This window comes from Quercus robur, chromosome 8, assembly GCF_932294415.1.
Source record: "Quercus robur chromosome 8, dhQueRobu3.1, whole genome shotgun sequence".
NCBI lineage: Eukaryota > Viridiplantae > Streptophyta > Magnoliopsida > Fagales > Fagaceae > Quercus > Quercus robur.
In genome coordinates, this window is record NC_065541.1 from 26,039,051 (window position 1) to 26,063,297 (window position 24,247).

Consider the following 24,247-nt stretch of genomic DNA (forward strand, 5'->3'; position numbering starts at 1 on the left):
ATAGGCCGAGAAAGAGAGAAAAAAAAATTTCGACTCGAATTCCGTTCCTACCCGACCTGGTATAGAAAATTCCCAAAAAAAATTCAAATTATTACAAAACAACATTCCAGCAATATTTCTATCCAAACCGGGCAGAGATAAGCCGAGAAAGAGAGAAAAAAAAATTTTCATTTTGAATTCCGTTCCTACCTGACCCAAGAAAAAATTTCAAAAAAAATAGCAAAAAAAGTCAAAAAATTAAAAAACATCTTTCCGGCATTATTTCTATCCAAACAAGGTTGAGATAGGCCAAGAAAGAGGAAAAAAAAAATTCGTCTCGAAAATTGTTCCTACTCGATCCGGGCTAGAAAATTCCCAAAAAAAAAAAAGCAAAAAAATTCAAAAAGTTAAAAAACATCATTCCGCCAATATTTCTATCCAAACCGAACAGAGATAGGCCAAGAAAGAGAAAAAAAAAATTCACTCCAAATTCCGTTCCTACCCGACCCAAGCTAAAAAATCCCAAAAAAAAAAGTAAAAAAATTAAAAAAAAAAAAAAAAAAATCTTTTTGGCATTATTTCTATCAAAACAGGGTTGAGATAGGCCGAGAAAGAGTAAAAAAAACTATCGTCCCGAATTCTGTTCCTACCCGACCCGCCCTAAAAAATTCCCAAAAATATAGCAAAAACACTCAAAAAATTAAAAAACATTATTCGGGCATATTTTCTATCGAAACCGGGTTTAGATAGGCCGAGAAAGAGGGGAAAAAAATTTCGTCCCGAATTCCGTTTCTACCCGGCCCGAGATAGAAAACTCCCAAATAAAAAAAAAGCAAAAAATTTTACAAAATTAAAAAACATCATTCTGTCAATATTTCAATTCCAACCGGGCAAAGATAGGCTGAGAAAGAGGGAAACAAATTTTCATTCCGAATTCCGTTCCTACCCGACCCAAGCTAAAAAATTCCCAAAAAAAAAAGCAAAAAAATTGAAAAAATTAAAAAACATATTTCCGACATTATTTCTATCCAAACGGGGTTGAGATAGATCGACAAAGAGTAAAAAAAAAAAATTTCGTCCCGAATTCCGTTCCTACTCGACCTGGTCTAGAAAATTCCCAAAGAAATAGCAAAAAAATTAAAAAAATTAAAAAACGTCATTCAAGCGTTATTGTTATCCGAACTGGGTTTAGATATGCCAAGAAATAGAGAAAAACATTTCTGTCCCTAATTCCGTTCCTACCCGACCCGGGCTAGAAAATTCCCAAAGAAATAGCAAAATAATTCAAAAAATTAAAAAAAACAACATTCTGGCATTATTTCAATCAAAACCAGGTTGAGATGGGCTAAGAAAGAGAGAAAAACATTTTTTTTCCCGAATTCCGTTCCTACCCGACTCGGGCCAGAAAATTCCCAAAAAAATAGCAAAAAAATTCAAAAACATTATTCCGGCAATATTTCTATCCAAACCGGCCTGAGATAGGCCGAGAAAGAGGGAAAAAAAAATTCGACCCGAATTTCGTTCCTATCCGACCCGGGCTAGAAAATTCCCAAAGAAATAGCAAAAAAATTAAAAAAAAAAATTAAAAAACATCATTCTAGCATTATTTCTATCCAAACCGAGTTGAGATAGGCCAAGAAAGAGAGAAAATCATTTTCTTCCCGAATTCCGTTCCTACCCGACTCGTGCAAGAAAATTCGCAAAAGAATAGCAAAAAATTCAAAAAATTAAAAAACTTCATTCCAGCATTATTTCTATCCAAACTGGGTTGAGATAGGCCAAGAAGAAGTGAAAAAAAATTTCGTCCCAAATTTCGTTTCTAATCGACCTGGGCTAGAAAATTCCAAAAAAAAATAGCAAAAAAATTAAAAAAAACATCATTCCAGTGATATTTCTATCCATACCGGGTTGAGATAGGCCGAGAAAGAGAGAGAAAAATATTCGTTCCGAATTCCGTTCCAACCCGACTTGGGCTAGATAATTCAAAAAAAAAATAACAAAAAATTTATAAAAAAAATCATTCTGACAGTATTTATATCCAAACAGGTTGGGATAGGCGAAAAAAAAGGGAAAAAAAATTCGTCCCGAATTTCATTCCAACCAACCCAGGCTAGAAAATTCTGAAAAAAAAAAAGGAAAAAAAAAATGAAAAAACATCATTCCAGCAATATTTCTATCCAAACCGGGTTGAGATAGGCTGGGAAAGAGAGAAAAAAAATTTCGTCCTGAATTCCATTCCTTCCCGACCCAGGCAAGAAAATTCCAAAAAAAATAGCATAAAAATTCAAAAAATTAAAAAACATTATTCCGAAAATAATTCTATCCAAACCGGGCTTAGATAGGTCGAGAAAGAGAGAGAAAAAAATTTCATCCCAAATTTCGTTCCTATCGTGCTGGGATTGAAAATTCCCAAAAAAATAGTAAAGAAATTAAAAAATATATCATTCCAGCATTATTTCAATCCAAACCGGGTTGAGATAGGCCTAGAAAGAGAGAAAAAATATTTCGCCCCGAATTCCATTCCTACCAAACCCAGGCTAGAAAAATAGCAAAAAATTTCAAAAAACTAAAAAACTTCATTCCGGCATTATTTCTATCCAAACCGGGTTGAGATTGGCAGAAAAAGAGAGAAAAAAATTTTCGTCCCAAATTGCGTTCCTATCCGAACTAGGCAATAAAATTCCCAAAAAAATTGTAAAAAAAATTCAAAAAATGGAAAAACATCATTCCGGCAATATTTCTATCCAAACTGGGCTAAGATAGGGCGAGAAAGAGAGAAAAAAAATTCGTTTTGAATTCTGTTCCAACCCGACCCTTGCTAGAAAATTCCAAAAAAAATAGCAAAAAAATTTAAAAAATTAAAAAACATCATTCCACCATATTTTATATACAAACCGAATTTAGATAGGCCAAGAAAGAGAAAAAAAAAATTTTGTTCTGAATTCCGTTTCTACCCGACTCAGGATAGAAAATTCCAAAAAAAAATTCACAAAATTTAAAAACATCATTCCGGAAATATTTCTATTCAAACCGAGCTGAGATAGGCCAAGAAAGGGAGGGAAAAAAATTTCGATCTGAATTCCGTTCCTATCCGACCAAAGCTAAAGAAAACCAAAAAAATTCAAAATATTAGAAAACATCTTTCCGACATTGTTTCTATCCAAATGGGGTTGAGATAGGCCGAGAAAGAGTAAAAAGAATTTTCGTCCCGAATTCCGTTCCCACCTGACCCAGGCTAGAAAATTCCGAAAGAAATAGCAAAAAAAATTTTAAAAAAATTAAAAAAACATCTTTTTGGCATTATTTCCAAGCCGGGTTTAGATAAGCCGAGAAAGAGAGAAAAACATTTTTGTCCTAAATTCCGTTCACTCGATTCGGGCAAGAAAATTACCAAAAAAAATTCTAAAAATTAAAAAACCTTATTCCGGCAATATTTCTATTCAAACTGAGTTCAGATAGGCCGAGAAAAAGAGAAAAGAATTTTCATCCCGAATTCCGTTCCTATCCGACATGGGCTAGAAAATTCCAAAAAAAAAATTTTAAAAAAAATCAAAAACCATCATTCCAGCAATATTTCTATCCAAACCGGGTTTAGATAGGCCGAAAAAGAGAAAAAAAAATATTCGTTCCGAATTCCGTCCGAACCCGACCAAGGCTAGAAAATTCCAAAAAAAATAGCAAAAAAAAAAAAATCACTCCGGCAATATTTCTTTCCAAACCGGGTTGACATAGCCGAGAATGGGAGAGAAAAAATTTCGTACCGAATTCCGTTCCTACCCGACCCAGGCTAGAAATTTCGAAAAAAAATAGCAAAAAAATTCAAAAAACTAAGAAACTTCATTCTGGCATTATTTCTATCCAAACCGAGTTGAGGTAGGCAGAAAAAGAGAGAAAATAATTTTCGTCCCGAATTCCGTTCCTATCCGACTTGGGCAAGAAAATTCCGAAAAAATAGCAAAAAAATTTAAAAATTTAAAAATTTAAAAATATCATTCTGGCGTTGTTTCTATCCAAACCGAGTTGAGATTGGTCGAGAAAGAGAGAAAATAATTTTTGTCCCAAATTCTGTTCCTAGTCGAACCAGGATGGAAAATTCCCAAAAAAAATAGCAAAAAAATTAAAAAAATTAGAAAATATCATTCCGACATTATTTCTATCCAAACTGGGTTGAGATAGATCGAGAAAGAGAGAAAATAATTTTCCTCCCGAAATCCGTTCCTACTCGACCTAGGATGGAAAATTCCCAAAAAAAACCGCAAAAAAATTAAAAAACATCATTTCTATCAAAACCGGGTTGAGATCGGAAGAATAGGAGAGAAAATTCCAAAAAAAATAGCAAAAGAACTATAAAAAAACAAAAAAAAACATCATTCCAGCAATATTTCTATTCAAACCAGGTTTAGATAGGACGAGAAAGAGAGAAAAATATATTTGTACCGGATTCTGTTCCAACCCGACTCGGGCTAGAAAATTAAAAAAAATTACGAAAAAATTCAAAAAATTAAAAAAAAAAAAAAATCATTCCGGCAAAATTTCTATCCAAACCGAGATGAGAAAGAGAGAAAAATATTTTCGTCCCGAATTCCATTCCTACCTAACCCGGGTAAGAAAATTCATAAAATTAAAAAAATCATTTCGGCATTATTTCTATCCAACCAGGTTGAGATAGGCTAAGAAAGAGAGAAAAAAAAATTTCATCTCGAATTCCGTTCCTATCCGACTCGGGTTGGAAAATTCCAATAAAATAGCAAAAAAATTCCAACAATTAAAAAACATCATTCCGGCAATATTTCTATGAAAACCGGGCTGAGAAGGAGAGAAAAAAAAATCGTTCCTATCCGACCCGGACTAGAAAATTCCAAAAAAAATAGCAAAAAATTCAAAGAACAAAAAAAAAACTTCATTCCGGCATTATTTCTATCGAAACCGGGTTGAGATAGGTAGAAAAGGTGAGAAAATAATTTTCATCCCGGATTCCGTTCCTATCTGACCTGGGCAAGAAAATTCCAAAAAAAATAGCCAAAAAATTAAAAAGAAAACTTCATTCCAGCATTATTTCTATCCAAACCGGGTTGAGATAGGCCGAGAAAGAGAGAGAAAAATTCTCGTCTCGAATTCCGTTCCTACCCGACCCGGGATAGAAAATTCCCTAAAAAAAAAGCAAAGAAATTCAAAAAATTAAAAAACATCATTTTGGCAATATTTCAATCCAAACCGAGTAGAGATAGGCCGAGAAAGAGAAAAAAAAAAAATTTGTTCCGAATTCCGTTCCTACCGGACCAGGCTAAAAAATTCCCAAAAAAAAGCAAAAAAAAATCTTTACGACATTATTTCTATAAAAATAGTGTTAAGATAGGCCCCAAAAAAAAAAAAAAAAAAAAAAAAAAAAAAAAAAAAAAAAAAAACCTTCATCCCGAATTCCGTTCCAACCCTACCTGGGCAAGAAAATTCCCAAAGAAATTGCAAAAAAATTAAAAAACATTGTTTTGGCATTATTTCTATCCAATCTGGGTTGAGATAGATCGAGAAAGATAGAAAAACATTTTTGTCACGAATTCCGATCCTACCCGACTCGGGCAAGAAAATTCCCAAAAAGATAGCAAAAAAATTTAAATAATTAGAAAACATGATTCCAGCATTATTTCTATTTAAAACGGGTCGAGATAGGCCGAGAAAAGAGAAAGAAAATTTTGTTCTGAATTTCGTTCCTATCCGACCTGGGCTAGAAAATTCCAAAAAAATAACAAAGAAATTCAAAAAAATTAAAACACATCATTCTGGAAATATTTCTATCCAAACCGTGCTGAGATAGGCCGAGATAGAGAAAAAAAAATTTCACTCCGAATTTCGTTCCTACCCGACCAGGAATAGGGAATTCCCAAAAAAATAGCAAAAAAATTTAAAAACATCATTTCGGCAATATTTCTATCCAAACCGGGTAGAGATAGGCCGAGAAAGAGAAAAAAACAAATTCGTTCCGAATTCCGTCCCTACCTGACCCGGGATAGAGAATTCCCCAAAAACTGGAAAAAAAATTCAAAAAACTAAAAACCATCATTCCAGCATTATTTCTATCCAAACCGGTTTGAGATAGGCCTAGAAAGAGAGAGAGAAAATTTCATTCCGAATTCCGTTCCATCCAAACCCGGGACAGAAAATTGCCAAAAAAATAGCAAAAAAAATTCAAAAAATTAAAAAACACAATTCTGACATTATTTTTATACAAATTGTGCTGAGATAAAACAAATTTCGTTACGAATTCCGTTCTTACCAGACATAGGCTAGAAAATTTCAAAAAAAAATAGCATAAAAATTAAAAAAATTAAAAAACATTGGCCTAATAATATTTCTATCCAAACCTGGCTAAGATATGCTGCGAAAGAGAGAAAACAAATTTCATTCGGAAATCCGTTCCAACCCGACCTTGAATAGAGAATTCCCAATAAAATAGCAAAAAAATTAAAAAATATCATTCTGGCATTATGTCTATCCAAATAGGGCTAAGATAGGTCGAGAAGGAGAGAATAAATTTTCATTCTGAATCTCGTTCCTACCTGACCCTGAATCAGGAATTCCCAAAAAAATAGCAAAAAAATTCAAAAAATTTAAAAACATCATTCTGGCATTATTTCTATCCAAACCGGGCTGAGATAGGCCGACAAAGAGAGAGAAAAAATTTCGTTCCGAATTCGGTTTCCACCTGACTCGGGATAGAGAATTCCGTAAAAAATAGCCAAAAAATTAAAAAACATTATTCTGGCATTATTTCTATCCAAACTGGGCTGAGATAGGCCTAGGAAGAGGAAAAAAAAAATTTCATTCTGAATTCTTTTCCTACCTGACCTGGAATAGAGAATTCTTAAAAAACTAGAAAAAAAAAATCAAAAAATTAAAAAACATTTACAACATTATTTTTATCCAAACCAGGTTGAGATCGGCCATCAAAGGGAGAGAAAAAATTTCGTTCCGAATTTCGTTCCATCCTGACCCGGGATAGAAAATTCCCAAAAAAATTGCAATATAATTCAAAAAATTAAAAAACAACATTTCGACATTATTTCTATCCAAACCGAGCTGAGATAGGCTGAGAAAGAGAGAAAACAAATTTCATTACGAATTTTGTTCATACCCGACACTGGCTAGAAAAGTCCAAAAAAATTGCAAAAAAATTCAAAAACATCATTCTGGAAATATTTCTATCCAATCTGGACTAAGATAGGCCGAGAAAGAGATTAAAAAAAAAAGAAATCGTTCCAATTTCCGTTCCTACTAGACCCGGAATAGAGAATTCCCAATAAAATAGCAAAAAAATTCAAAAAATTAAAAAATATCATTCTAGAATTATGTCTATCAAAACCGGGCTGAGATCGGTCAAGAAAGAGAGAATTTAATTTCCGTTCCAACCCGACCAAGGTTATAAATTCCTAAAAACATAGCAAAAAAATTCAAAAAAATAAAAAGCACCATTCCGACATTATTTCTTTCCAAACCAGGTTGAGATACTAAGAAAGAGAGAAAACAAAACTTCATTTTGAATTCCGTTCCTACCCGACCGGGGCAAGAAAATTGCAAAAAAAGTAGAAATTTTTTTTTAAAAAGTTTAAAACATCATTCTGGTAATATTTCAATCCAAACCGGGCTAAGATAGGCTAAGAAAATAGCAAAAACATCATTCTGATTTCCATTCTTGCCCGACTCGGAATAAAGATTTCCAAACAAAATAGCAAAAAAATTCAAAAATATCATTCTTGCATTATGTCTATCCAAATTGGGTTGAGATAGGCCAAGAAAGAGATAATAAAATTTTCGTTCCAAATTCCGTTCTTACCTGACTCGGAATAGAGAATTCCGAAAAAAACAACCAAAAAATTCAAAAAATTACTAAACATTATTCTGGCATTATTTCTATCCAAACAGGGATGATATAGGCTAAGAAAGAGAGAGAGAAAAAATTCGCTCCAAATCGGTTCCTACCCAACCTGGCATAGAGAATTCACAAAAAAAATAGCTAAAAAATTCAAAAAGATTCAAAAACATCATCCTAGCAATATTTCTAACCAAACCGGGTTGATATAGGTCAAGAAAGACAGAGAAAAATTTTTGTTCCGAATTCTATTCCTACACAACCCGAAATAGAGAGTTCCAAAAAAAATTCAAAAAATTAAAAAACATCAATTTGGCATTATTTCTATCCAAACCGAGTTGAGATAGGCCATGAAAGACAAAGAAAAAAAATTTCGATCCAAATTTCGCTCCAGCCTGACCCATGATATAAAATTCCCAAAAATTGAAAAAAAAAATCAAAAATTAAAAAACACCATTCCGAAATTATTTCTATCCAAATCGTGCTGAGATTGGCTGAGAAAGAGAGAAAACAAATTTCTTTTCGAATTCCATTCCTACCCGACCCAGGCTAGAAAATTCCAAAAAAAAAAAAGCAAAAAAATTCAAAAAATTAAAAAACATCATTCCAGTAATATATCTATCCAAATCGGGCTGAGATAGGCCGAGAAGGGGAGAAAACAAATTTCGTTCCAAATTCCATTCCATCTCAACCCGGGATAGAAAATTCCCAAAAAAATAGCAAAAAAGTTTAAAAAATTAAAAAACACCATTCCGACATTATTTCTATCCAAACCGGCCTGAGATAGGCTGAGAAAGATAGAAAACAAATTTCGTTACGAATTCCGTTCCTATCCGACACGGGCTAGAAAATTCCCAAAAAAATTGCAAAAAAATTCAAAATTTTAAAAAACATCGTTCCAATAATATTTCAATCCAAACCGAGTTGAGATAGGCTAAGAAAGAGAGAATAAAATTTTTGTTCCGAATTCCATTCCTACCCGACCCGGAATAGAGAATTTCCAAAAAAATAGCAAAAAAATTCAAAAAATTGACAAACATCATTCTGGCTTTATTTATATCCAAATCAGGCTGAGATAGGCCACGAACGAGGGAAAACAAATTTGAATAAGAATTTCGTTCCAATCCGACCTGCGATAGGGAATTCCAAAAAATATCAAAAAATTAAAAAACATCATTCTTGCAATATTTCTATCCAAACTGAGCTTTAGACGGGCTCTGAAAGAGAAAAAAAAAAATTTTCCTTCCGATTTCTGTTCCAACTCGACCCGGTATATAGAATTCCAAAAAAAATAGCAAAAAATTGAAAAATATCATTCCAGCATTATTTCAATCCAAACAGGATTGAGATAGGCTAAAAAAGAGAAAAAAAAAATTTAGTTCCGAATTCCGTTTCTACCCGACCCAAGATAGAAAATTTCCAAAAATTTCAAAAAAACACCGTTTTGACATTATTTCTATCCAAACCGGGCTGAGATAGGCGAGAAAGAGAGTAAAAAATTTTCGTTTCGAATTCCATTCCTACCTGACCCGAGTTAGAAATTTCCAAAAAAAAAATAGCAAAAAAAATTTTTAAAAAAAAAAGCAAAAAACATCATTTCGATAATATTTCTATACAAATCGGGCTGAAATAGACCGAGTAGGAGTGAGAAAAAATTTCATTCCAAATTCCATTCCCACTCGACCCGGAATAAAGAATTCCAAAAAAAAAAATCCAAAAAATTCAAAAAATTAGAAAACATCACTCTGACATTATTACTATCCAAAATGGGCTGAGATCGGCCGAGAAAGAGAGAGAGAGAGAAATTTCATTTTGAATTCCTTTCCAACCCAACCTGGGATAGAAAACTCCCAAAAAAATAGCAAAAAAAATTTTAAAAAGTAAAAAAAAATACCATTCTGACTTTATTTCTATCCAAACCAGGCTGAGATAGGCTGATCAAAAGAGAAAACAAATTTCGTACCGAATTCCGTTCCCACCTGACCCCGGCTAGAAAATTCCAAAAAAAATAGCAAAAGAATTAAAAAAATTAAAAAACATCATTCCGGTTATATTTCTATCCAAACCGGGCTGATATAGGCCGAGAAAGAGATAAAAAAAAATTTCGTTCCGATTTTCATTCCTATTGTACCTGGAATAGAGAATTCCCAATAAAAAAGCAAAAAAATTAAAAAAAAATATCATTCTAGCTTTATGTCCATCCATACCGGGCTGAGATCGGCCGAGAAAGAGAGTATAAAATTTTTGTTCTGAATTCCATTCCTACCCGACCCTGAATAGAGAATTCCCAAAAAAATTCAAAAAACATCAATCTTGCACTATTTTTATCCAAACTGGGCTAAGATAGGCCGAGAAAGAGAAAAAAAAATTTTCATTCCCAATTCGGTTCCCACCCTACCCGAGATAGAGAACTCCCATAAAAATAGCAAAAAAATTCCAAAAAAAAAAAAAAAAAAAAAAAAAAAATCATCCTGGCGTTATTTCTATCCAAACCGGGTTGAGATCAGCGGAGAAAGAGAGAGAAAAAAATTCCGTTCTGAATTCCTTTCCAACCCAACATGGGATAGAAAACTCCCCAAAAAATAGCAAAAAAATTTAAAAAAGTAAAAAATACCGTTCTGACTTTATTTCTATCCAAACCAAACTGAGATAGGCTGAGAAAGAAAGAAAACAAATTTCGTACCAAATTCCGTTCCCACCCGACTCGGGCTAAAAATTCCAAAAAAAATAGCGAAAGAATTCAAAAAATTAAAAAACATCATTCCAGTAATATTTCTATCCAAACCGGGCTAAGATAGGCCAAGAAAGAGATAAAAAAATTTTCATTCCGATTTTCGTTACTACCGTACCCGAAATAGAGAATTCCCAATAAAATAGCAAAAAAATTAAAAAAATATCATTCTGGCATTATGTCCATCCATACTGGGCTGAGATCGGCCGAGAAAGAGAGTATAAAATTTTCATTCCGAATTCCGTTCCTACCCGACCCTGAATAGAGAATTCCCAAAAAAATTCAAAAAATAAAAAAACATCAATCTTGCACTATTTCTATCCAAACCGGGCAAAGATAGGCCGAGAAAGAGAAAAAAAAAATTTCGTTCCCAATTTGGTTCCCACCCTACCCGGGATAGAGAATTCCCATAAAAATAGCAAAAACATTCAAAAAATTAAAAAAAAACATCATCTTGGCATTATTTCTATCCAAACCGGGTTGAGATCGGCAGAGAAAGAGAGAGAAAAAATTTCATTCTGAATTCCTTTCCAACCCGACCTGGGATAGAAAACTCCCAAAAAAAATAGCAAAAAAATTTAAAAAAGTAAAAAATACCATTCTGACTTTATTTCTATCCGAACCAAACTGAGATAGGCTGAGAAAGAAAGAAAACAAATTTCGTACCAAATTCCGTTCCCACCCGACTCGGGCTAAAAATTCCAAAAAAAATAGCGAAAGAATTCAAAAAATTAAAAAACATCATTCCAATAATATTTCTATCCAAACCGGGCTAAGATAGGCCAAGAAAGAGATAAAAAAATTTTCATTCCGATTTTCGTTACTACCGTACCCGGAATAGAGAATTCCCAATAAAATAGCAAAAAAATTAAAAAAATATCATTCTGGCATTATGTCCATCCATACTGGGCTGAGATCGGCCGAGAAAGAGAGTATAAAATTTTCATTCCGAATTCCGTTCCTACCCGACCCTGAATAGAGAATTCCCAAAAAAATTCAAAAAATAAAAAAACATCAATCTTGCACTATTTCTATCCAAACCGGGCAAAGATAGGCCGAGAAAGAGAAAAAAAAAATTTCGTTCCCAATTTGGTTCCCACCCTACCCGGGATAGAGAATTCCCATAAAAATAGCAAAAACATTCAAAAAATTAAAAAAAACATCATCTTGGCATTATTTCTATCCAAACCGGGTTGAGATCGGCAGAGAAAGAGAGAGAAAAAATTTCATTATGAATTCCTTTCCAACCCGACCCGGGATAGAAAACTCCCAAAAAAAATAGCAAAAAAATTTAAAAAAGTAAAAAATACCATTCTGACTTTATTTCTATCCAAACCAAGCTGAGATAGGCTGAGAAAGAGAGAAAACAAATTTCGTACCGAATTCTGTTCCCACCCGACCCGGGCTAAAAATTCCAAAAAAATAGCGAAAGAATTCAAAAAATTAAAAAACATCATTCCGGTAATATTTCTATCCAAACCGGCTGAGATAGGCCAAGAAAGAGATAAAAAAATTTCATTCCGATTTTCGTTCCTACCGTACCCGGAATAAAGAATTCCCAACGCAAAAAAATTAAAAAATATCATTCTGGCATTATGTCCATCCATACCGGGCTGAGATCGGCCGAGAAAGAGAGTATAAAATTTTCATTCCGAATTCCGTTCCTACCCGACCCTGAATAGAGAATTCCCAAAAAAATTCAAAAAATAAAAAAACATCAATCTTGCACTATTTCTATCCAAACTGGGCAAAGATAGGCCGAGAAAGAGAAAAAAAACTTTCGTTCCCAATTCGGTTCCCACCCTACCCGGGATAGAGAATTCCCATAAAAATAGCAAAAACATTCAAAAAATTAAAAAAACATCATCTTGGCGTTATTTCTATCCAAATCGGGTTGAGATCGGCGGAGAAAGAGAGAGAAAAAATTTCATTCTGAATTCCTTTCCAACCCGACCCGGGATAGAAAACTCCCAAAAAAATAGCAAAAAAATTTTAAAAAGTAAAAAATACCATTCTGACTTTATTTCTATCCAAACCAAGCTGAGATAGGCTAAGAAAGAGAGAAAACAAATTTCGTACCGAATTCCGTTCCCACCCGACCCGGGCTAAAAATTCCAAAAAAAATAGCGAAAGAATTCAAAAAATTAAAAAACACCATTATGTTAATATTTCTATCCAAACCGGCTGAGATAGGCCAAGAAAGAGATAAAAAAAATTTCATTCTGATTTTCGTTCCTACCATACCCGGAATAGAGAATTCCCAATAAAATAGCAAAAAAATTAAAAAATATCATTCTGGCATTATGTCCATCCATACCGGGCTGAGATTGGCTGAGAAAGAGAGTATAAAATTTTCATTCCGAATTCCGTTCCTACCAAACCCTGAATAGAGAATTCCCAAAAAAATAGCAAAGTGATTCAAAAAATTAAAAAACATCATTCTTGCACTATTCCTATCCAAACCAAGCTGAGATAGACCGAGAAAGAGAAAAAAAAATTTCATTCCGAATTCAGTTCCCACCTGCCCCGAGATAGAGAATTCCCATAAAAATAGCAAAAAAATACAAAAAATTAAAAAAACATCATTCAGACATTATTTCTATCAAAATTGGGCTGAGATAGGCCGAGAAAGAGAAAAAAAAAATTCATTCCGAATTCCGTTTCGACCTGACCTGGAATAAAGAATTCCAAAAGAAATAGCAAAAAATTTAAAAACATCATTCTTGCATTGTTTATATCGAACCGGGGTTGAGATAGGCCATGAAAGAGGGAAAAAAAATTCATTCCGAATTCCGTTCCTACTCGACCCGCAATACAGAATTCCCAAAAAAATATCAAAGAATTATAAAACATCACTCTTGCATTATTTCTATCAAAACTAAGTTGAGATAGGCTGAGAAAGAGAAAAAAAAAATTTCCATCCAAATTCCGTTCCTACCCGACCTGGGATAGAGAAATCCAAAAAAATTAAAAAACATCATTCCGGTAATATTTCCATCCAAACCGTGCGGAGATAGGCCGACTAGGAGAGAAAAAAAATTTTGTTCCGAATTCTGTTTCTACTTGACCCGGGATAGAAAATTCCCAAAAAAATAGCAAAAAAAATTCAAAAACACCATTCCGACATTATTTCTATCCAAACCGGGTTGAGGTAGGCGGAGAAAGAGAGTAAACATTTTCATTCCGAATTCTGTTCCTACGCGACCCGGGCTATAAAATTCCAAAAAAAATTTAAAAAAATAAAAAACTTCATTCCGGTAATATTTCATTCCAAACTGGGTTGAGATTGGCCGAGAAGGAGAGAAAAAAATTTGCGTTCCGAAGTTCGTTCCTACCCGACCCGGAATAGAGAATTCCCAAAAAATTTTCAAAAAATTAAAAAACATCATTTTGGCAATATTTCCATCCAAACCGGGCAGAGATAGGCTGAATGAGAGAGAAAAAAAAATTGTTTCAAATTCTATTTCAACGCGACCCAGGATAGAAAATTCCCAAAAAAATTCAAAAAATTTAAAAACTCCATTCTAGAATTATTTCTATCCAAACTGGGATGAGATAGGCTGAGAAAGAGAGAAAAAAAAATTGTTCTGAATTCCATTCCAACATGACCCGGGATAGAAAATTCCAAAAACAAGAGCAAAAAAATTCAAAAAAAAAAAAAAAAGCTTCATTCCAGTAATATTTCTATGCAAACCGGGCTGAGATAGGCCGAGAAGGAGAGAAAAATATTTTCGTTCCAAATTCCATTCCTACGCGACCCGGAATAGAGAAATCGCAAAAAAATAGCAAAAAAAATATAAAAATTAAAAAACATCAATTTGGCATTATTTCTATCAAAATTGGGATGAGATAGGCCATGAAAGAGTAAAAAAAAATTAGTTCCCAATTCCGTTCCTACCCGACCCAGGCTAGAAAATTCAAAAGCAAAAAAATAAAATAAAAAACATCGTTCCGGTAATATTTCTATCCAAACCAAGCTAAGATAGGCCGAGAAAGAGAGAAAACAAATTTCGTTTCGAATTTCGTTCCTATCTGCCACGGGCTAGAAAATTCCCAAAAAAATAGCAAAAAAATTAAAAAAATTAAAAAACACCATTCCGACATTATTTCTATCCAAACCGGGCTGAGATAGGCGGAGAAAGAGAGTAGAAATTTTCGTTTCGAATTCCGTTCCTACCCAACCCGGGCTAGAAAATTCCCAAAAAAATAGTTAAAAATTTTTAAAAAAATTAAAAACTTCGTTCTGGTAAAATTTTTATCTAAACCGGGTTGATATAGGCCGAGAAAGAGAGTGAAAAAATTTTCGTTTCGAATTCCGTTCCTACCTGACCCGAAATAGTGAATTCCCAAAAAAATTGCGAAAATATTCAAAAACATCAATTTGACATTATTTATTTCCAAACTAGGTTGAGATAAGCCATGAAAGAGAAAAAAAAAATAGTTCCAAATTCCATTCCTACCTGACCCAAACTAGAAAATTGAAAAAAAAATAGCAAATAAATTAAAAAAATTAAAAACATCATTCCAGTAATATTTCTATCCAAACCGGGCTGAGATAGGCCAGGAAAGAGAGAAAACAAATTTCGTTCCTACCTGACCCGAGCTACAAAATTCCAAAAAAAAATAGCAAAAATTTTAAAAAACATCATTCCGGTAATATTTCTATCCAAACCGGGTAGAGATAAGCCGGGAAGGAGAGAAAAAATCTTCGCTTTGAATTTAGTTCCTACTCGACCTAGAAAAGAGAATTCCCAAAAAAGTAGTAAAAAAATTAAAAAAAATTAAAAAAATCATTCCGGCAATTTTTCTATCCAAACCAGGCAGAGATAGGTCGAGAAAGAGAAAAAACAATTTCGTTTTGAATTTTGTTCCATCCTAACAAGGGATAGAGAATTCCCAAAAAATTACCAAAAAAATTTAAAAAATTAAGAAGCATAATTACAACATTATTTCTATCCAAACCGGGTTGAGATCGGCCGAGAAAGAGAGAGAAAAAATTTCATTCTGAATTCCTTTCCAACCCGACCAGGGATAGAAAATTCCCAAAAAAAATAGCAAAATATTTTTAAAAATTTAAAAATACCATTCTGACTTTATTTCTATCTAGACCAGGCTGACATTGGCTGAGAAAGAGAAAAAAAAAATTTCGTTCCGAATTCCATTCCTACCCAACCCGGGCTAGAAAATTCTAAAAAAAATAGCAAAAGAATTCAAAAAATTAAAAAACATCATTCCAAAAATATTTCTATCCAAACTGGGATGAGATAGGCCAAGAAAGAGATAAAAAAAATTTTGTTCCGATTTCCGTTCCTACCATACCCAGAATAGAGAATTCCCAATAAAATAGCAAAAAAATTCAAAAATATCATTCTGGCATTATGTCCAGCAAAACCAGGTTGGACCGGCCAAGATAGAGAGAATAAAATTTTCATTCCAAATTTTGTTCCTACCCGATTGGGAATATAGACAATTCCAAAAAAAAATAGCAAAAAAATTCAAAAAATTAAAAACATCATTCTGGTAATATTTCTATCCAACCTGGGCAGACATTAGCCAAGAAAGAGTAAAAAAAAATTTCATTCCGAATTTCGTTCCTACCTGACCCAAGATAGAGAATTCCCAAAAAACTAGCAAAAAAAAAATTCAAAAAATAAAAAAATATCATTCCAGCATTATTTCTATCCAAACCGAGTTGAGATAGGCCGAGAAAGAGAAAAAAAAAATTTCGTTCCGAATTTCGATCCCACCCGACCCGGGTTAGAAAATTCCCAAAAAAATAGCAAAAAAGTTAAAAATTTAAAAAACACCTTTCTGACATTATTTCTATCCAAACCGGGCAGAGATCGGCCATGAAAGAGAAAAAAAAAAATTCGTTCCAAATTCCGTTCCTACCCGACTGTAGATAGAGAATTCCAAAAAAAACTAACAAAAAAAAATTTTAAAATTAAAAAAACATCATTCTGACATTATTACTATCCAAACCGGGCCGAGATTGGCCATGAAAGAGGAAAAAAAAATTCGTTCCGAATTCCGTTCCTACCTGACCCGAGCTAGAAAATTCCAAAAAAAAAGCAAAAAATGTAAAAAACATCACTCCAGTAATATTTCTATACAAACCGGGCAGAGATTGGCCGAGAAAGAGAGAGAAAAAATTTTGTTCTGAATTCCATTCCAACCAGACCCGGGGTAGAAAACTCCCAAAAAAATAGCAAAAAAAAAAAATTTTAAAAATATCATTCCGACTTTATTTCTATCCAAACCAGGCTCAGATAGGCTAAGAAAAGGAGAAAACAAATTTCATACCGAATTCTGTTCCTACACGACTCGGGCTAGAAAATTCCAAAAAAAAAAAATTGCAAAAGAATTCAAAAAATTAAAAAACATCAGTCCGATAATATTTCTATCCAAACCGGACTGAGATAGGCCAAGAAAGAGATAAAAAAAAAAAAAAAAAAATTCATTCCAACTTCCGTTCCTACTGTACCCGGAATAGAGAATTCCAAATAAAATAGCAAAAAAATTCAAAAAATTCAAAAAAATATCATTCTGGCATTATGTCCATCCAAACCGGGTTGAGATCACCCGAGAAAGATAGTATAAAAGTTTCGTTTCGAATTCCGTTCCTACCCGACCCTGAATAGAGAATTCCCAAAAAAATAGCAAAAAAATTCAAAAAATTAAAAACCATCATTCTAGCATTATTTCTATCCAAACCTTGCTGAGATTGGCTGAGAAAGAGAGAAAAAAAATTTCGTTCCGAATTCGATTCCCACTCGACCCGGGATAGAGAATTCCCAAAAAAATAGCAGAAAAATTTTAAAATTTAAAAACATCATTCTACCATTTTTTATATCCAACCCGGGTTGAGATAGGCCGTGAAAGAGGGAAAAAAAATTTCATTCCACGTGCCGTTCCTATTCGACCCGCGAAAGAGAATTCCCAAAAAAAATCAAAAATTATAAAAAATCACACTTGCATTATTTCTATCGAAACTTAGTTGAGATACGCTAAGAAAGAGAAAAAAAAAAATTCCATCCAAATTCCGCTCCTACTTGACATGGGATAGAGAATTAAAAAAAAATAGCAAAAAAATTCAAAAAATTAAATAACATCATTCTGTTATTATTTCTATCCAAATCGGGTTAAGATCGGCCGAGAAAGAGAAAAAAAAAATTCTGTTCTGAATTCTGTTTCTACCCGACCTGGGATAGAAAATTACTAAAAAAATAGCAAAAAAATTCAAAAAATTAAAAAAAAAAAAACCATTCCGACATTATTTCTATCCAAACCCGGTTAAGATAGGCAGCGAAAGAGAGTAAAAATTTTTGTTCCGAATTCCGTTCCTACGCAACCTTGGCTAGAAAATTCCAAAAAAAAAAAGCAAAAAAAACTGAAAAACATCATTCCGGTAATATTTCTATCCAAATTGTGCTAAGATCGGCCGAGAAGGAGAAAAAAAAAATTTCATTCTAAATTCCGTTCCTACCCGACACGGGCTAGAAAATTCCAAAAAAAATTTTTTTTAAATAAAAACTTCATTCCAGTAATATTTCTTTCCTAACTGGGATGACATAGGCCGAGAAGGAGAGAAAAAAATTTGCATTCTGAAGTCCGATCCTAGCCGACCTGGAAAGGAGAATTCCCCAAAAAATAGCAAAAAAATTCAAAAAATTAAAAAACATCATTCCGGCAATATTTCAATCATAACCAGGTAGAGATAGGTTGAGCAAGAGAAAAAAAAAATTGTTCCGAATTCCATTTCGACACAACCCGGGATAGAAAATCCCAAAAAAAAAGGAAAAAAATTCAAAAAATTAAAAAACGCCATTCCAGCATTATTTCTATCCAAATCGGGTTGAGATAGGCCGAGAAAGAGAAAAAAAAAATTCGTTTCGAATTCCGTTCCAACACGACCCAGGATAGAAAATTCCAAAAAAAATAGCAAAAAAATTCAAAAAATTAAAAAACACCATTGCGACATTATTTCTATCCAAACTATGCTGAGATAGGCTGAGAAAGTGAGAAAACAAATTTCATTCTGAATTCTGTTCTTGCTTGACCTGAGCTAGAGAATTCCCAAAAAAATAGCAAAAAAGTTTTAAAAATCAAAAACAATCATTCCAGAAATATTTACATCCAAACCGGGCTATAGGCTGAGAAAGAGAGAAAAAAATTTCCGTTCCTACCCAACCCGGGCTAGAAAATTCCAAAAAAATAGCAAAAAAATTAAAAAAAGAAAAAAAAATATCATTCCGTTAATAGTTCAATCGAAACTAGGTTGAGATAGGCCGAGAAAGAGATAAAAAAAATTTCGTTCCGATTTCCATTCCAACTAGAACCAGAATAGAGAATTCCTAATAAAATAGAAAAAAAATTAAAAAAATTAAAAAATATCACCAGGCTGAGATAGGCCGAGAAAGAGATAAAAAAAATTTCGTTCCAATTTCCGTTCATACCAAAACCAGAATAGAGAATTCCCAAAAAAATAGCGAAAGAATTCAAAAAATTAAAAAAACATCGTTCCGGTAATATTTCTATCCAAAATGGGCTGAGATAGGCCGGGAAAGAGAGAAAACAAATTTTGTTTCGAATTTCGTTCCTACCAGACCCGGGCTAGAAAATTTCAAAAAAAAAATAGCAAAAAATTTAAAAAAAATCATTCCGGTAATATTTCTATCCAAACCGGGTAGAGATAAGCTGAGAAGGAGTGAAAAACTTTTTCGCTCCGAATTCTGTTCCTATCCGACTCGGAATAGTTAATTCCAAAAAAAGTAGCAAAAAAATTTAAAAACGTCATTTCTGCATTATTTTGATCCAAACTGGGTTAAGATAGGCCGAGAAAGAGAAAAAAAAAATTCATTTCGAATTCAATTCCCACCCAACCCGCAATAGAGAATTCCCAAAAAAATTCAAAAAGTTAAAAAAAAAAAATTCATTCTGGCATTATTTCTATCCAAACCAGGTTGAGATCGGCTGAGAAAGAGAGAAAAAAAATTTCGTTCTGAATTCCTCTCCAACCTGACCTAGGATATAAAACTCCCAAAAAAATAGCAAAAAAATTAAAAAAATTAAAAAAAAAAAAAACCTTTCTGACATTATTTCTATCCTAACCATGCTGAGATAGGCTGAGAAAGAGAGAAAACGAATTTCGTACCGAATTCTGCTCCTACTCGACCCGAGCTAGAAAATTCCAGAAAAAATAGCAAAAGAATTGAATTTTTTTAAAAAAAAAAAAAAAAAAACATCATTCTGGTAATAATCCAAACCAAGTTGAGATAGGCCGAGAAAGAGATAAAAAAAATTTCGTTCCGATTTCTGTTCCTACCGTACCTTGAATAGAGAATTCCTAATAAAATAGCAAAAAAATTCAAAAATATCATTCTGGCATTATGTCCATCCAAACCAAGCTGAGATCGCCTGAGAAAGAGAGTATAAAATTTTCGTTCCGAATTCCATTCCTACTCGACCCTGAATAGAGAATTCCCAAAAAAATAGCCAAAAATTCAAAAAATTAAAAAACATCATTCTGGCATTATTTCTATCCAAACCGGGCTGAGATAGGCCGAGAAGGAGAGAAAAAAAATTTCGTTCCTACTCGACTCGAAATAAAGAATTCCCAAAAAAATAACAAAAAAATTAAAAAAAGTCATTCTGGCATTATTACTATCCAAACCGGGCTGAGATTGGCCATGAAAGAGAAAAAAAAATTTCCGTTCCGAATTCCATTCCTACCTGCCCTGGGCTAGAAAATTCCCAAAACAAATAGCAAAACAATTTTTAAAAAAAATAAAAAACTTCATTCTGGTAATATTTCTTTACAAATTGGGCTGAGATAGGCCGAGAAGGAGAGAAAAAAATTTACGTTCTAAGGTCCGTTCCTACTCGACTCGGAATAGAGAATTCCCAAAAAATTAGCAAAAAATTTCAAAAAATTAAAAAAATCATTCCGGCAATATTTCTATCCAAACCGGGCAGAGATAGGCTGAGCAAGAGGGAAAAAAAACAATTCGTTCCGAATTCCATTTCAACACGACCCGAGATAGAAAATTCCCAAAAAAATAGCAAAAAAATTCAAAAAATTTAAAAACTCCATTCCATCATTATTTCTATCCAAACCGGGTTGAGATAGGTCGAGAAAGAGAGAAAAAAAAAATTGTGCCGAATTCCGTTCCAACACGACCCGGGATAGAAAATTCCAAAAAAATAGCAAAAAAATTTTAAAAAATAAAAAACTTCATTCCGATAATATTTCTTTCCAAATCGGGTTGAGATACGCCAAGAAAGAGAGAAAAAAAATTTCGTTCCGAATTCCATTCCTACCCGACCCATAATAGAGAATTCCCAAAAAAATAGCAAAAAATTCAAAAAATTAAAAAACATCACTCTGGCATTATTTCTATCAAAATCGGGCTGAGATAGGCCATGAAAGAGAAAAAAAAAAAATTTTAGTTCCCAATTCCGTTCCTACCCGACCCAGGCTAGAAAATTCCATAAAAAAAAAAAGCAAAAAAATTCAAAAAAATAAAAAACATCGTTCCGGTAATATTTCTATCCAAACCGGGCTGAGATAGGTCGAGAATGAGAGAAAACAAATTTCGTTCCTACCCGTCACGGGCTAGAAAATTCCCAAAAAAATAGCAAAAAATTAAAAAAAAATTAAAAAAAAAACCATTTCAACATTATCTCTATCCAAACCGGGCTGAGATATGCAGAGAAAGAGAGTAAAAATTTTCGTTCCGAATTCCGTTCCTACCCAACCCGAGATAGAATCCAAAAAAAAAAGCAAAAAAATTAAAAACCTCATTCCAGTAAAATTTCTATCCAAACCGGGTTGATATAGACCGAGAAAGAGAGTGAAAAAATTTTCATTTAGAATTCCGTTCCTACACGACTCGGAATAGTGAATTCCCAAAAAAATAGCATATTCAAAAAATTAAAAAACATCAATCTAACATTATTTCTATCTAAACCGGGCTAAGATAGGCAGAGAAAGAGAGTAAAAATTTTGGTTCTAAATTTCGTTCCTAGCCGACCCAGAATAGAGAATTCCCAATAAAATAGCAAAAAAAATTAAAAAAATTAAAAAATATCATTCTGGCATTATGTCTATCCAAATTGGGCTGAGATAGGCCGAGAAAGAGTGTAAAAATTTTCGTTCTGAATTCCGTTCCTACCTGACCCAGGATAGAGAATTCCAAAAAAACTAGCAAAAAAATTCAAAAAATAAAAAAACATCATTCCAGCATTATTTCTATCCAAACTGAGTTGAGATAGGCAAAGAAAGAAAAAAAAAATTCGTTCCAACCCGACCCGGGTTAGAAAATTCCCAAAAAAATAGCAAAAAAGTTTAAAAAAAAAATTAAAAAAACACCTTTTCGACATTATTTCTATCCAAACCGGGTTGAGATAGGTTGAGAAAGAGAGAACAAATTTTGTTCCGAATACCGTTCCTACCCGACCCAGGCTAGAAAATTCCAAAAAAAATAGCAACAAAATTCAAAAAATTAAAAAACATCATTCCTGTAATATTTCTATCCAAACTGTGCTGAGATAGGTTGGGAAAGAGAAAAAAAAAATTCGTTCCGATTTTCGTTCCTACCCGACCCGGAATACAAAATTCCCAATAAAATAGCAATAAAATTCAAAAACAACAATCTGGCATTATTTCTATCCAAACGGGGCTGAGATAGGCCGAGAAACAGAGAGAGAAAATTTCATTCCGAATTTGGTTCCTACCCGACCCGAGATAGAGAATTCCCAAAAAAATAGCAAAAATATTCAAAAAATTAAAAAACATCATTCTGGTATTATTTCTATCCATACCAGGCAAATATAGGCCGAGATAGAGAGTGAAAATTTTTCATTCCGAATTCTGTTCCTAGCCGATCCAGAATAGAGAATTCCTAATAAAATAGCAAAAAAATTAAAAAATTAAAAAAATATCATTCTGGCATTATGTCTATCCAAATCGGGCTGAGATAGGCCGAGAAAGAGAGAATAAAATTTTCGTTCCAAATTCTGTACCTACCCCACCTAGAATAGAGAATACCAATTAAAATAGCAAAAAAATTCAAAAAATTAAAAAATATCATTGTGGCATTATCTCTATCCAAATCGGGCTGAGATAGGCCGACAAAGAGAGAATAAAATTTTCGTTCTGAATTTCGGTCTTACTCGACACGGAATAGAGAATCCCGAAAAAATAGCAAAAAAATTCAAAAAACTAAAAAACATCATTCTTGCATTATTTCTATCCAAACCGGGGCTGAGATAGGCCGAGAAAGGGAGATAAAAAATTTCATTTTGAATTCGGTTCCTACCCGACCCGAGATAGAGAATATCCAAAAAAATATCTAAAAATTTCAAAAAATTAAAAAACGTCATTCTGGCATTATTTCTATCCAGACCAGGCTAATATAGGCCGAGGAAGGGAGAGAAAAATTTTCGTTCCAAATTCTGTTCCTACCCGATCTGGAATAGAGAATTCCCAAAAAAATAGCAAAAAAAATTCAAAAAATAAAAAAATCAATCTTGCATTATTTCTATCAAAATCGGGCTGAGATAGGTCACGAAAGAGAAAAAAAAAAATTTCTTCCCAATTCCATTCCTACCTGACCCAAGCTAGAAAATTCCAAAAAAATTAAAAAAAAAAAAAGCAAAAAAAATAAAAAACATCGTTCTAGTAATATTTCTATCCAAACTGGGCTGAGATAGGCCGAGAAAGAGAGAAAACAAATTTCGTTCCTAACCGACACAAGCTAGAAAATTCCCAAAAAAATTCAAAAAACCATTCCGACATTATTTCTATCCAAACCGGGCTGAGATAGGCGGAGAAAGAGAGTAAAAATTTTCGTTCCGAATTCCGTTCCTACCCAACCTGGCTAGAAAATTCCAAAAAAAAAAAGCTAAAAAATTAAAAAACATCATTTCAGTAATATTTCTATCCAAATTGTGCAGAGATAGGCCGAGAGGGAGAGAAAAAAATTTTCGTTCCGAATTCCGTTCCTACCCAATCCGGAATACTGAATTCCCAAAAAAATAACAAAAAAAATTCAAAAAATTAAAAAAAAATCATTCTAACATCATTTCGGTAATATTTCTATCCAAACCGGGCTGAGATAGGCCGAGAAAGAGAGAAAATAAATTTTCGTTCCGACCCGACCCGGAATAGAGAATTCCCAATAAAATAGCAAAAAAAATTAAAAAAATATCATTCTGGCGTTATGTCTATCCAAATTGGGCTAAGATAGGCCGAGAAATAGAGAATAAAATTTTTGTTCCAAATTCCGTTCTTACCCGACCCGAAATAGAGAATTTCTAAAAAAAGTAGCAAAAAAATTCAAAAAAAAAAAAAAAAAAATCATTGTGGCATTATTTCTATCCAAATGGGGCTGAGATTGGCCGAGAAAGAGATGAAAAAATTTTTGTTCCGAATTCAATTCCTACCTGACTCGAGATAGAGAATTCCTAAAAAAATAGCAAAAAAATTCAAAAAATTAAAAAAACATCATTCTGGTATTATTTCTATCCAAACCAGGCAGATATAGGCTGAGAGAGAGAAAAATTTTCATTCCGAATTCCGTTCTTACCCGACCTAGGATAGAGAATTCGCAAAAAAAATAGCAAAAAAATTCAAAAAAATTTAAAAACATCATTCTGGCATTATTTATATC